The following is a 13233-nucleotide window of genomic DNA, read 5'->3' as shown; positions in this document are numbered from 1 at the left end:
GTGGGGACCATGTCGTGGGATTAGTGAGGCGATAGCCGTGTTTCGCTCACATGTTGTTACGGGTGTAACACTAGTCGATTTTTGTGCACCTTGGGTTTAGTATTGCGATAGTCGTTTTGGACGCTTTCGGTCTTAGCCGTTGCTTATGATGTTAGGATAGTGGCGTATTGGTTGTATTGCGCGCTACAAAGGATGTTTAGTGGTAAGCGTATCCGTAAGGATTCGTTTTTGTTCGGTCTTCATCGTTTCGGGTTGTTGACCTTAGGTTGAGACTTGGCTGCTTTTAGCATTGTACTCGGTAATGGTACGCTAAGGGATTGATACCTCGGTAAGAGATTGGTTGAGTTTTTCCCGATGTGAGGGATTGAGCAAGTTTTAGTGCTCGGATTTGAGGACTTGATAAATCGCGGATGACGATTTAGTGTTAAAGGCGGTTCATTGGGGAGGATTGCCTAGAGAGATTGGAAGGAAACATGATGTTTTAGCGAATGTTAAGCGATTGTGGTAGTTTTCGGATGTCGTGTGTATTGCATGTCTCGAAATGCGTGCAAGTGTGTAATTGGTAAATGGTATAATCTTCGAGTTTATGATAATTGTGGTAGGAGTCGGTTTGGAACGTATGTTTGAGGACCGTAGAGTGTGGGTCCGTTTGGTTTCGTGACGAGGATCACGAGGAGTGGGGGAGAGTTGTAACACCCAAATATTTATGGTACATAGAGTTATAATGATGTACGTTTAGTGGGTGAAGCATAGTGTAAAAGTTAAAAGGTCAGAATCTGCCCAGACATGGGTGCGCGCCGCGCACATGCCCAGCGACAGAATTCTGTCTTTTTCTATTTTAAGTTTAATGAGGGGCTTTTTGGTCTTTTCACTTGAGGCCGGATCTCAGGCCTTATCAGCTGGTTTGGATCCACTTTTGGATCATTTTCACATCCATTCATCACTCTCAAGTATCTTAGAGAGAGAGAGGGAGAATTCTAGTGAGAGAATTGGGTTTTGGAGAGGAAGGAGCTTGAATTGATCAAAGTCTCGGGTTTTAAAGTTGTTCACCTCGTTCCTAGCTACGTTTTGGTTGTTGTGGTAAGTTCTAACTCCGAATTTCATTGTTTGATTTGATATTCAAAGTTAGGGTTTGAACTTGATTTGTAGAGAAACCCATTTAAAACCCTTGAAGTGAGTTTGTTGATGCTAGTAATCGGGTTTATTGTTATTGTTGGTGGATTTTGGGTTGGCGAACAAATTGGTCTTGTTTATGACTTGTAATTGGGTTTAATCACTAGGTTTAGTGATTATGGAAGTATTGGAACCCTTTTGGTGTGTTTGAAAGACTAATTTTGGAATTGAGTCAAAATTGGGGTTTTTAGGTGATTTTGAGATTGATAAGTGTTAAACACTTAAGTTTGGGTTCTTTTGGCTTATTAGGACCATTTTCACTTGTGATTAGTGATTAGTGGTTAGTTTGGACGCTTTTGGTGTTTGTAAGTGCAATTGGTCGAATTTGCACTAAGTGTCGAATTGAGTTGGTTTGTAAATCCACTCTAAGTGTGTTATTGTATTTGTGATAATGGATTAGGTACTTTCCATTGACGTGTTGCGGAATTACTCGGTCGCATTCATCAAGGCGAAAAGGTGAGTGTTAATATCCTATGTGCATATGTATGTGTAGGATGGGTGCGTGTTGGGTGAAGCGGTTCTCGGTTATAGAGATCACTTCACATATAGGTTCATGATGGCTCGGTTTGCACGATCATCTTATTGTTAAGTTGTGAATTTCGGTTATAGCGGATTCATGGTGACTCGGTTTATACGGTCATCTTATTGTTAAGGTTAAGAGTTTAGCCTTGGGTTGTAGGTTCGGGGATATTATATTATCTTATTTTTGATATTGATGTGTTGTAGCTAGCCCTTCGGGTGTAGCTTGGTAGTGTTGTTCATAACGTTGTGAGTGAACTTACATTGATGTTGTAGCTAGTGGTATCGCAATTGTACGGTAAGCTTAGTTTTGCTTGCTATATGCTCGGATGATCCGGTATGTGTTATTTGATATTGTGTGGCGTGTCCATTTTATGCATATATATGTATGTAGTATATTCTCACTCACTAAGCGTTAGCTTACCCTCTCGTTGTTTACATTTTTATAGATTTGCTTGGAGACGGTGGCTCGGGTAAGCGTGGGAACTAGTGGACTCGCATAGTTGCTTTAGAAGATCTTGCTTTTGGATTGATTAGGATTGGGTAGCGTATCCCCAATCGCCATGCTCGGTCTTTATTTTGTGCTAAAAATCATGTGGTCGAAAACTTGTAGTTTGTACGAAAGTCGTAAAACGGCCGATGTGGGCCCGATCTCGTAAAACTCATTTTATTATTGGAACGTATTAGTTTTAACTAATATAAATTGTTGTGAAGAGCGTTTGGTCTAAAAGTGTCGGGAAGCAAGAGATCTTTTTGCGAAAATTGGAAAAAGTGGACAGCGGGCTGTCAGGCCCTGTGCGCGCCGCGCACAGGTGTGGGTGCGCGCCGCGCACCCCATCTGGACAGCTCAGTTTTAATTTTTTTTTTATGCTGCGTTTTTGGTCGGTTAACGGGTTGGGTTGTTACAGGTGTTGATGATTTCTCTGATGGGATGCTCATTTCGGAGGTCTTCAAACAATGTCAGAAACTGTATCTTTAGAATTTCGAAGTCTTCGGAACGGTGATCTCCACAGTAAGAGTCTGTTGCTTTGCACAGATTTGTTAAGAGACGAAGCTGGAAAGAAGTGAACAGTAATCCTGATCCGAGTATTAATTTCACCGTCTTTGAGTATATCTCCCGACATCCAGCTTTAAATGTGAAACTAGGATCTGTGGACTCGTGGAAGATACGTGATAGCTGCTTCGTAACATAGGTGAAAATATTGACTCGATCTGGTTCAAGATGAGAGAACGGATTGTTTCGCCTTGCTTCCTCCATAACGGCGTCTTGTAACTCTTTGATAATCAGATCAACGTGGTGATCAATTGTTACGTAAATCACTAGTCTGTCTGGTGTGCTTTCGAAATTATCTCTATCCAAAAGAGCGAAAAGGCTGTGAATTTCCTCGATCATTTGCAAATCAGAGTGATAAGTCGGGCGTCCGGTGGAAAGATCCATATGCTTCCGGATGAGAGTCGGTAGTGCTCGTTGGTTTCGTGAGAACGGAAGTGCAGATCCGGCTAAGGCGTTATAAACCCTGGAGTAAATGATCTTCTGATCTCGACATAATCTTGTCTCGAGAATAGTGCAAACCACTGAATTATGCTCTCGTTGCCTTTCTTCGTGATAGATATGATCGTGAAGAGAATTGATAAAGTCTTGAATGCGTTCTTCTAGGATTTCAACATCATTGTCTTCTCTTCGGAGATAGAGGTGGTGTTCTTCTCTGATTCGTTCTGTTAAGCGTAGCGAAAAATCCATTTATTATAAATGGGCTAAATTGCAAAAATGTCCAAAAAGATATCAGAAAAGGAACGGGTCAAACAGGCAGCAAGTCACCGAAAGTGTACGTTTAATGCATACAGCATTCTATATCATTTTCTGGAAGCAGAATTATGTACTAATTAAAATCTTTATAAATTAATTAACACAAAAGATCTTGGTTGGTAAAAAAGGAACATATAAGTGTGTGATCCATGTCGAAGTGGCTCATTATCAAACTCGCCTGACCAGCCCATCATGCCACCTCGAGAGATTAGTATCATTTAACCAGTTTAAAAAAAAAAAAAAAAAAGGTACATACAGCAATCTGTTCAGCTGAGGGACCATCCTCTTGCCACATTTTCCAAGCTGCGTATTTTGCAGGTGGCAAGTCTTTCGGTTGTTTTGGTGCCGTGTAAGGTTTGCTGTTATTAATAGCTTGAGTAGCTTCTATGGTTGCAACACCATCCAAAGAAAGGTCCAATTCTTTTGAATTTTTTTTTTTTTTTGAATACTTTGAAGAAGATGATCTCCACAGTCCATACTTTGTAACAAGGTGCTGCATTTTATTAATAATTGCAGATGTTACAGTTGACTGAAGAGTCAGATGAAAGTATATTCTAATATGATAAAAATTAGATAAAGCTCAGCAACATTAACAGTGGATTTGGATTGGCATTTAAATTTGCCAGCCTTGCTAAAGTAGATGGCCTTGTTGCTACTATCTTTTTCAATGTTAGATCACCACATACAGCGTATCTGCAAAGTGAAAAGTGATTTTAAAAAATGTATATATATTGTTTATATATTTGTTACACTGGTTAGAGTTATTGAAAATAATTTCACCTACATGATGCGACGCTGATAGAATATAAAGTACAAAAACTTACTGTAACAACCCATTTTTTTATAAACTATTATTTTATTATTATGAGTGGGGTTAAAATGGTAATTTGGGTTAAATACCCACTTGGATAAAAATTGGGTAGCAACCCTTTATTCTTGTTTTTCTGGAAGTTTCAAGAGAATTTTAGAGAGAGAAGTGTAGAGAGAGAGAGTGTGACGGGTTTGGAGGGATCAAGCAAGAAAACCTTAAATTTCTTCAGTCAATTCGGTTTTTGAGTGTAATCAATCACCCTAACACTAGATAGAATCATTGAAGTTCAAGATTTCTCCTTTATCTTCATCTTCTTGGTGTAATTTAGGGATTTTGAAACCCTAACTTAAGGTATGGACTTTTATGCTTTGATTTAGTGTTTTAATTGTTAGATGATGTTGTATATGTTAGTAATCAAGGGTTTTGGTTACATAGAAACTCTAATTCGAAATTAGAGTTATGGTTCATGGAAGTGAGTTTTGTAAAGATAATGAATAGTCAAAATTTAAAGTGTGTAAATGGTGATTCGATGACTCAAGTCAAGAATCTAATTGATATGGAACGCAACTTGATTGAAGACATACTTGGAGGCAAAGAAAGATTAATTCTATTTATGTTATTTATTTAGTTACTTTATATTACATAGTATTTGTATCCATTAAATTAGAATTGGGATACAGATGGGAGTCAAGTTGATTTAGAGTCATAATAGGTTAAGTTTCTTTTTTTTTATTATATATACTCCTCACATGTACGTGGAAGAGATATATCTCTTGGAATTAATTAAAAGTTTGAGTTTATACTCCTATTGTTTACGTAATATTAATTTACGTGGGTATTTACCCGAGGTTAATTCACGTTAGTGTTTTAATCGTTTGTTGCGAAGAGCGTTTGTCTTCCAACGGATCTTTTGATCGTCATCAATTGGTATTCAGAGCAATCGATCCAATCTATCATAATTCCAATTAGTTGGGTTTCTCCCACGTTTGGATTTTTGATAACCTATCCACCATATCTTAATTCGATTAGCTGGGTCTCTCCCACGTTTGGATTTTGATATTCTATCTCAAAAAAAAAAAGTTCTAAAAAAAAAGTTCGTGTTACTGTTCATCATCATCGCCACTGTTCATCGTCATTGTTCATCCGAAGATACTGTTCATCGTCAGAAATCGCTGTTCAATTTCTGTTCATCCGTCAGAAAGTACTGTTCACGCGTCAGAATTTTACTATTTGGTACTGTTCATTCGCGAAAAAAGAGAGAGATTTTTTTTCTTCTTTTCTTTTCTTGTTCAATGGCCGATAAGGGTAATCAAAGTTGCGATCTCGCTACCGCCCTAAAAAGACTTAAGAACACGTTAGATATAGTTAACAAATCCAGCGAACGTGCAAAACAACGATGGCTTGAAGAGGAAACCCGAAGAGCTACTTATGATGCTTCAGTCGAATCACAACAATACTATCAATATGAACTCCCACAATACCACCGATGCCCCATTTACTATGAACCACAATCCTACCAACAACCATACTATCCACCATTGCCCTACTATCATCCATACTATCAACCGCAACTTTACCAGCAGAGTCAACCTGTTAAAGAGAGTCAACTTGAGGCAGAAAATAATAAAATAGTTGAAGAGAATCAGCTTGAGGTAGAAAATATATCCTCGTGTCCAGAAAAAGAAATTATTTTGAAGGAGATGCAGAATGGTATAGTTGTTAGTGTTGAAGAAGATCCAAATTCGTTAGGCTCTAATTTAATAGAAGAGAATTTATCCATAGATAATTTAGCCGCGAGTTCGGAAGGTATCCATGATGCAGGTGTAGTTGTAGAGATTTCAAAAGATAACGGAGGAAATAAGATTTTAATTGCTTCTATGAATAACTCCCTGGATGCAAGCAAGATGATTAATAAAGGAGATTTGTTCGTGTATAAACCGTGCATTGAGAACTCGAGGTCGAGTTCTTTTCGAGAAGGGGAGAAGGGTAAAAGGGTTTTAGAGCATAATAATTTTGAAAGAGATCGTCGCAAACAAATTTGGAGTGGCAACGATGAGTTTGTCATTGATGTGTTTATCTTTGACCCGGGCACATCATTTTATTTGAGTTGCACTGTACACCAAGTAGTCATTGATTGGTTTATTTTTGATCCGGGTATAACGTCTTATTTAAGTTGGCACTCGAGGGCGAGTTCTTTTCAGGTGGGGAAGACTGATATGGAACGCAACTTGATTGAAGACATACTTGGAGGCAAAGAAAGATTAATTCTATTTATGTTATTTATTTAGTTACTTTATATTACATAGTATTTGTATCCATTAAATTAGAATTGGGATACAGATGGGAGTCAAGTTGATTTAGAGTCATAATAGGTTAAGTTTCTTTTTTTTTATTATATATACTCCTCACATGTACGTGGAAGAGATATATCTCTTGGAATTAATTAAAAGTTTGAGTTTATACTCCTATTGTTTACGTAATATTAATTTACGTGGGTATTTACCCGAGGTTAATTCACGTTAGTGTTTTAATCGTTTGTTGCGAAGAGCGTTTGTCTTCCAACGGATCTTTTGATCGTCATCACTAATTTTGCTAAGTTGCTTATGAGAAACTTGTTTGAATAAGTTAGGAGATGGTGTTATGTTTTTAAATTAAAAGACTTATCCATGTAAGTCTTGATTTTTGACTAGTGGGTGTCAAAATGGGTTTTGCTAAAAATACTAAAATTTGTTATGAAGTATTGTAAGTTTAAAAGGTTGATTAAATACGGATTTTTGGTTAGTAAGATGATGATTTTGTAAATGAATGACTTTCGGGTTATGAAGTCAAGAATTGATGTTAGGGAATGGTTTGGGAAGACTTGGGATTATTAGTCTTTTATTTAGTCAAATGGATGTTTAAAAATAAGTTTTGATGGTTAATGTGAGTATTGTAACAATACTTGTTATTTGTGTTGTGGATTAGTCATTTGGACCAAGGGTTTGAAAAGACTTGTGTAATAAGTCTTGTGTTTGTTTAATGATGTTAAAAGTGTGTTTTTGTAAGTTTAAATGATAAACCTTATGTGCAATTGACTTGTTTGACCAAATGAGTTTTGTGGGTTAAATTGAGTTTTGTAAATTGAGAAGACTTATGGTTATAAGTCATGAGATGAGTCAAATGATGTTAGAGATGTAAATGGGTTTAATGACGAACCCTAGGTAGTTGGTCTTGAATGACTAAGATGATTATGTTGTGATATATATATATATATATATATATATATATATATATATATATATATATATATATATATATATATATATATATGCTTGTATGTTAGGTTGAATTGCTTGGAGGTTCATTATGGATCGTGCTTGTTGATGACGTTATAGTCTTGCCTAGACTTGTGGCTTAATTGTGCATTTTCATTGATAAGATCTCAACCAAGTTGAGTACAATGTATATATATAATTTGGTAAATTTGATTGTTTGTGTGCGGATTGTATGTTGTTGTTGTTGATAGTTGAAACCTCACTTTGACATCGGGGAGATGTCCACTTTTACATTATCAAAAGTTCAAAACATGAGACTATGAGAGCATAAGATTTAATTAGTATCTTCTTTAGAGAAAGTGACTTTTTGCTATATAAAACAATCTTTCAACTGAGTAATGGCAACCACTGTTTTTGAATCACCTTTATTCTTAAGCACCTTCAAAGTAAAGAAAGCATACCAAGATTATGTACTACAAGTAAAAAACATGATATTATCTCTTCTCTCGTTAAAAGTACAACTTTAATATTATAATTATAAGAGGCATAAAAAGTGTTTTGGTAGCTTATCGTCTACCTATTCCCTTACAAATAAATTGTTGAAACAAAGATGCTCCATTATCAAAACATGAGAGGATAAGATTAGATTAGTAGAGTTGTGATCTATCCATCCATTAATTTGCTTGAAATTCAAGGGACCAATGAGAGCGCGAAAATGAGCTCAGGTCTGTTCTTACTATTGCTCATGTGAATAGTTTTAACGGACGCAGTTAACCTTTGTTAGCATTAAGGATGAAATTGAGACTTTAAAATGTTTTTAAGGATCAAAAATGCATAAAATAAAATAGAGGGATGAAACGGTTAAAAAATGAAAAACATAGGGACAAAATAAGCAATTTTGTCTATAAATTACCATCCTCAAAACACATCGCCCAAATCCTCGATAAACCCTAAAAATTTCCTTTAGCCCAAATCACAAATTTTTCGGAAATGGATTTGGAATTGCCTGCGGGTCGTTATCCGAATAATGTTGTAGCTCGAATTCGATATTTCGCAAACATAGACGTTGGAAATCCAGTTGAAAACGGTAATAATTTTCTCGGCTGTTTAGAATCTGTAAGAAGGGCTAGAATAGGCCATACGCATCACGAGAGAATGATTGAAGTTTATGTTACTCGAAATGAAAGGGTAATCTCAATTTGGTATTTCAAAACTTCTGACATCTACTATATAGGGGTAAAGAATAGGCACGACGTTTGGGAAACAAAAATCGAGGCAGAGGATAAGGAGAAAAAAATCGAAAATCATCTTAGGTATGCTCTCACACGTGATCTTGCTCATAAACATAATTTTTTTAACACGAACGGTTTAGGGCTAAATTTTGACAAAATGTACTTCACAAAACATGAAAAAAAAACGTTCGAAGATTTAACATTCTTCACGATAAATATTATCTTGAATGTTATTTTTGACGATCGTTTCCCCACTTAAATAATAACATTCATCACGAAGTGTCTTTTTTAAATGTTCATATTTTTGTGTGATGTTGATTCCTGAAAATAAAATTCGAAAAAAACCAAAATTTTAAAAAAGAAAAAATTTACCTCACCCACTTCCTCCAAATTGGTTACTTTCCCATTGATTATATATATATATATATATATATATATATATATATATATATATATATATATATATATATATATATATATAGTGGTAGGATCAAGGGGGAAGTAACCAATCGGGGGAAGCGGGGGGAAACAAATTTTTTTTATTTCGTTTTTTGGAAAAACTTTGTTCACGAACATTATAGATTGGATGAAAATATGAACATTTAATAAAGACACTTTGTGATAAATATTTTTATTTTGGCGGAAAAACGCTCGAAGAAGTAATGTATAACAATTATCGTGTTTTTCGAGCGTATGTTGAGGTTTTAGATATTAGGGTTTAGATATCGGGGTTTAGAAAATTTAGGGTCTAGGGTCTAGGGTTTAGATTTAGGATTTAGATTGAGTTTTTAACACGAACGGTTTAGAGTTTAGGATTTGGTGTTTTGGGTTTATGGAATAAACCCAAAACACCAAACCCTAAACCCTAAACCTTAAACTCTAAATCGGGCTAAATTTTACTTCACAAAACATGAAGAAAAAAAAATGCTCACATTCTTCACGAACAATATTATCTTGAATGTTATTTTTGTCGATCGTTTTCCCGCCTAAATAATAACATTCATCACGAAGTGTCTTTTCTAAATGTTCATATTTTCGTGTGATCTTGATGCCGAAAAAAAAATTCTAAAAAAACGATTTATTTTTTTTTGCTTTCCCCCGCTTGGTTACTTCCCCATTGATCCTGCCCCTATATATATATATATATATATATATATATATATATATATATATATATATATATATATATATATATATATAATTGAAGGATATTATATTTATATATTTAAAATTTAAATAAACAATATGTCACATAAACGGTCTCATAGTCTGTGCGTTATTATTCAATACTAATGTTGTTTTCTGTACAAATGTTATTAGTAATCACCGGGTTTTTATTTTTATTTTAATTATATTATACATTTGATAAATATCAACATTAACGTTATCGAATAATAATTTATGCAATTGTCGTGCAATAGGTCAGTATTCAATATTAATGTGTTCGATACAAATATTATTAGTTTCAGTAATAAATAATTTTTTTCCGTTAAAATGGATATAGGGATAATTATATAATTTAAAAAGGCTTATGTGTGAAGATAAGTTTGTTACTAAAGGATCAAATACGATCACTAGTATCTTCACGAGTAAGCAAATATCATAACATATGATTATGATTATGATCGGTTATTAAAATACACCTTGGAATCTATACGACTTTAGACCGGTTCTAACCCGGATGACTTATTTCGGGGCTACTTTTATTTTATTTTATTCTATTTATTTATATATTTCTTTTCACTTTAACAATTTACATTTAAATTGTTAATTATCAACCAATTTTACTCAATTGCCATCAAAATATGGACTCGAGTAACTTATACGGAGTAGCACATTTGCAAGTTGAGAAATTAATTGTAGCTCACGTGGTAGTGGTCTGCCTCTCTTAGCGAGAGGTCAGGAGTTCGATTCTCGTGGGGTGCAACATTGCACACAAGGTTGTCCTTTAACCCTTGAATTCCACCCATGGGGTCTTACGCACATCGGACAACAGTTGAGAGTGGGTTATGCAACTGCAAAAGATGAAGTTGTAGGTGGTTTAGTCCCGTATGGGTGATCCCATACTGTTGTTAATAAAAATGAATTATAATCATATTTTTGTTATTGGTGTGACATTGTGTATAGTGTTTCGGGTTCATGCAGGTTTTTCTATCATTGTGTACATTGTGTTTTTCACTTTTTGCCCGTTTCATCCATGTGTTTTATTTTCTTCATTTTTCATTCTTAAAAGCATTATAATGTCCTAATTTCATCCCTCACCCTAACGAAGGTTAACTGAGTCCGTTGGAACTATTCACAGGGACTACCCACGTAATCTTTAACTAATTAAATTAAAAAAAATCAAGTTTAGAACAGACTCCGAGGGGAAGACGTAATTTTCCACTAAAGGAAGACGTAATTTTGCAAAACTAAGCAACTGACTTGAACAATGTTCATGAATGTAGTACGGTTTAGTCTTAACAGCTGGCTTAATCTTTTGCTGCAAACAATAAAAAGTTGAGGTCTATAACAAAGAACCCTAATTTCACCAAAAAGGTCACCTGGTTTTGCTTCACCAACAACCTGTTCTACTCCATTTTTCATAACAAGCAGTTCCCGATCAAACCATTGAAACATTAAATTAAATGTGGCTTTACGATGAGATAAAAGATTGGCAGTTAGCCACCTGGTTCCTAACGTGTGACTCTCCTCTAACCGCCTTCCTCAAACACCACCACCGTTTCTCCACACTCGTTTGCTCCATTTCTTTCCCTCTAAGCCCCAATTCAATCATCACCTCAAACTTTTTCATATATTTAATTTTAACAACACAATTAATAGATTAACTAATCAATTTTATTTTTTCATCTTAAGAAACCTAATTATTTGTTCCACCGGTGAGGGGTAGTGCAATTGCTTCTTTAAATCGTCAAATTATTGCACTCATCCTTAATAGAAGAACATGATGTATATTATTATGTTTATACATATAATTAGGTTTCTTTTTTCTTTTTTAGTTTATTTTCTATTTTTTTTATTATTCGTGCAGAATAAATGTGGAAAACCTAGTTGTACGATGAATTATTTATTGAATTCTCGCTACAAATCTTCACTTGACTTAAATTGCATTCTATCAATTTCTTTTTTTTATATTTTTTTTTTGTCGTTGATGATGAAATTATGTTAAGCAATATGAGAAAATTGTATAAACCAACACTCACTATTGCTCTTGTGACAAGTATGTAGAAATCTGTTGGTGCTTTTTTTTTGCAGAATTACGTCTTCCTTTGGTGGAAAGTTACGTCTTCCTCTCGGAGTCTGTTCTCACTATTGCTCATGTGAATAGTTTTAACGGACTCAGTTAACCTTTGTTAGCATGAGGGATGAAATTGAGACTTTAAAATGTTTTTAATGATCAAAAATGCATAAAATAAAATAGAAGGATAAAACGGTTAAAAAGTAAAAAACATAGAAACAAAGTAAGCAATTTTATCTATAAATTACCATCCTCAAAACACATCGCCCAAATCCTCGATAAACCCTAAAAAATTTCCTTTAGCCCAAATCACAAATTGTTCGGAAATGGATTTGGAAATGCCTGCGGGTCGTTATCCGAATAATGTTGTAGCTCGAATTCGATATTTCGCTGACATAGACGTTGAAAATCTAGTTGAAAACGGTGATAATTTTATCGACTGTTTAGAATCTGTATGTAAGAAGGGCTAGAATAGGCCATACTCATCACGAGAGAATGATTGAAGTTTATGTTACTCGAAAGGAAATGGTAATTTCAATTTGGTATTTCAAAACTTCTGACATATAGGTGTAAAGAATAAGCATGGCGTTTGGGAAACAAAAATCTAGGCAGAGGATAAGGAGAAAAATATCGAAAATCGTCTTAGGTATACTCTCACACGTGATCTTGCTCATAAACATAATTTTTTTTACTTATGATGGTCGATATTGTAGCTTTGGTAATTTTAATTTCTCACTATATGGTTTGGATGCAATTATCAGCGGTGTTTCGAAAATTTCATCAAATGGACCCGATTCTCAAAGACTCTGCTTAGAGATCGGTATTATATTCTCGGAGTGGCTGACTGGTTTGAGGATTGATTCAAGACAGTCTTTTCAGATCCATGGACAAGAGTGTTTTATTATGAGGAGTGGTTGGATGGAAAATTAGAAAAATGGGGTAAGTTATCGGAATGGAGAGCAGATTATTTAGCGAGAAGCAAAGAAGAGAGACAAGAAAATGCCTGTGATTTCTTTTTTAAATATCAAAAGATTAGAGAAGACATACATGTTACTGTTAGGTCTAAAAATATATGATGTGTGTTGTATTAGTAGTTTGTGATGTAAGAGGAGTGGTATGAGCATATAAATATCATCTCCTCCATAGAATGCAAGAGCTTTTCCTCACTTGTCACTCACACATACACCATCACTTACACC

The sequence above is a fragment of the Rutidosis leptorrhynchoides genome, chromosome 11 (genome assembly GCF_046630445.1).
Source record: "Rutidosis leptorrhynchoides isolate AG116_Rl617_1_P2 chromosome 11, CSIRO_AGI_Rlap_v1, whole genome shotgun sequence".
NCBI classification, from domain to species: domain Eukaryota; kingdom Viridiplantae; phylum Streptophyta; class Magnoliopsida; order Asterales; family Asteraceae; genus Rutidosis; species Rutidosis leptorrhynchoides.
The sequence above is the reverse complement of the archived record's forward strand: the minus strand, read 5'-3'. Positions refer to the sequence as shown.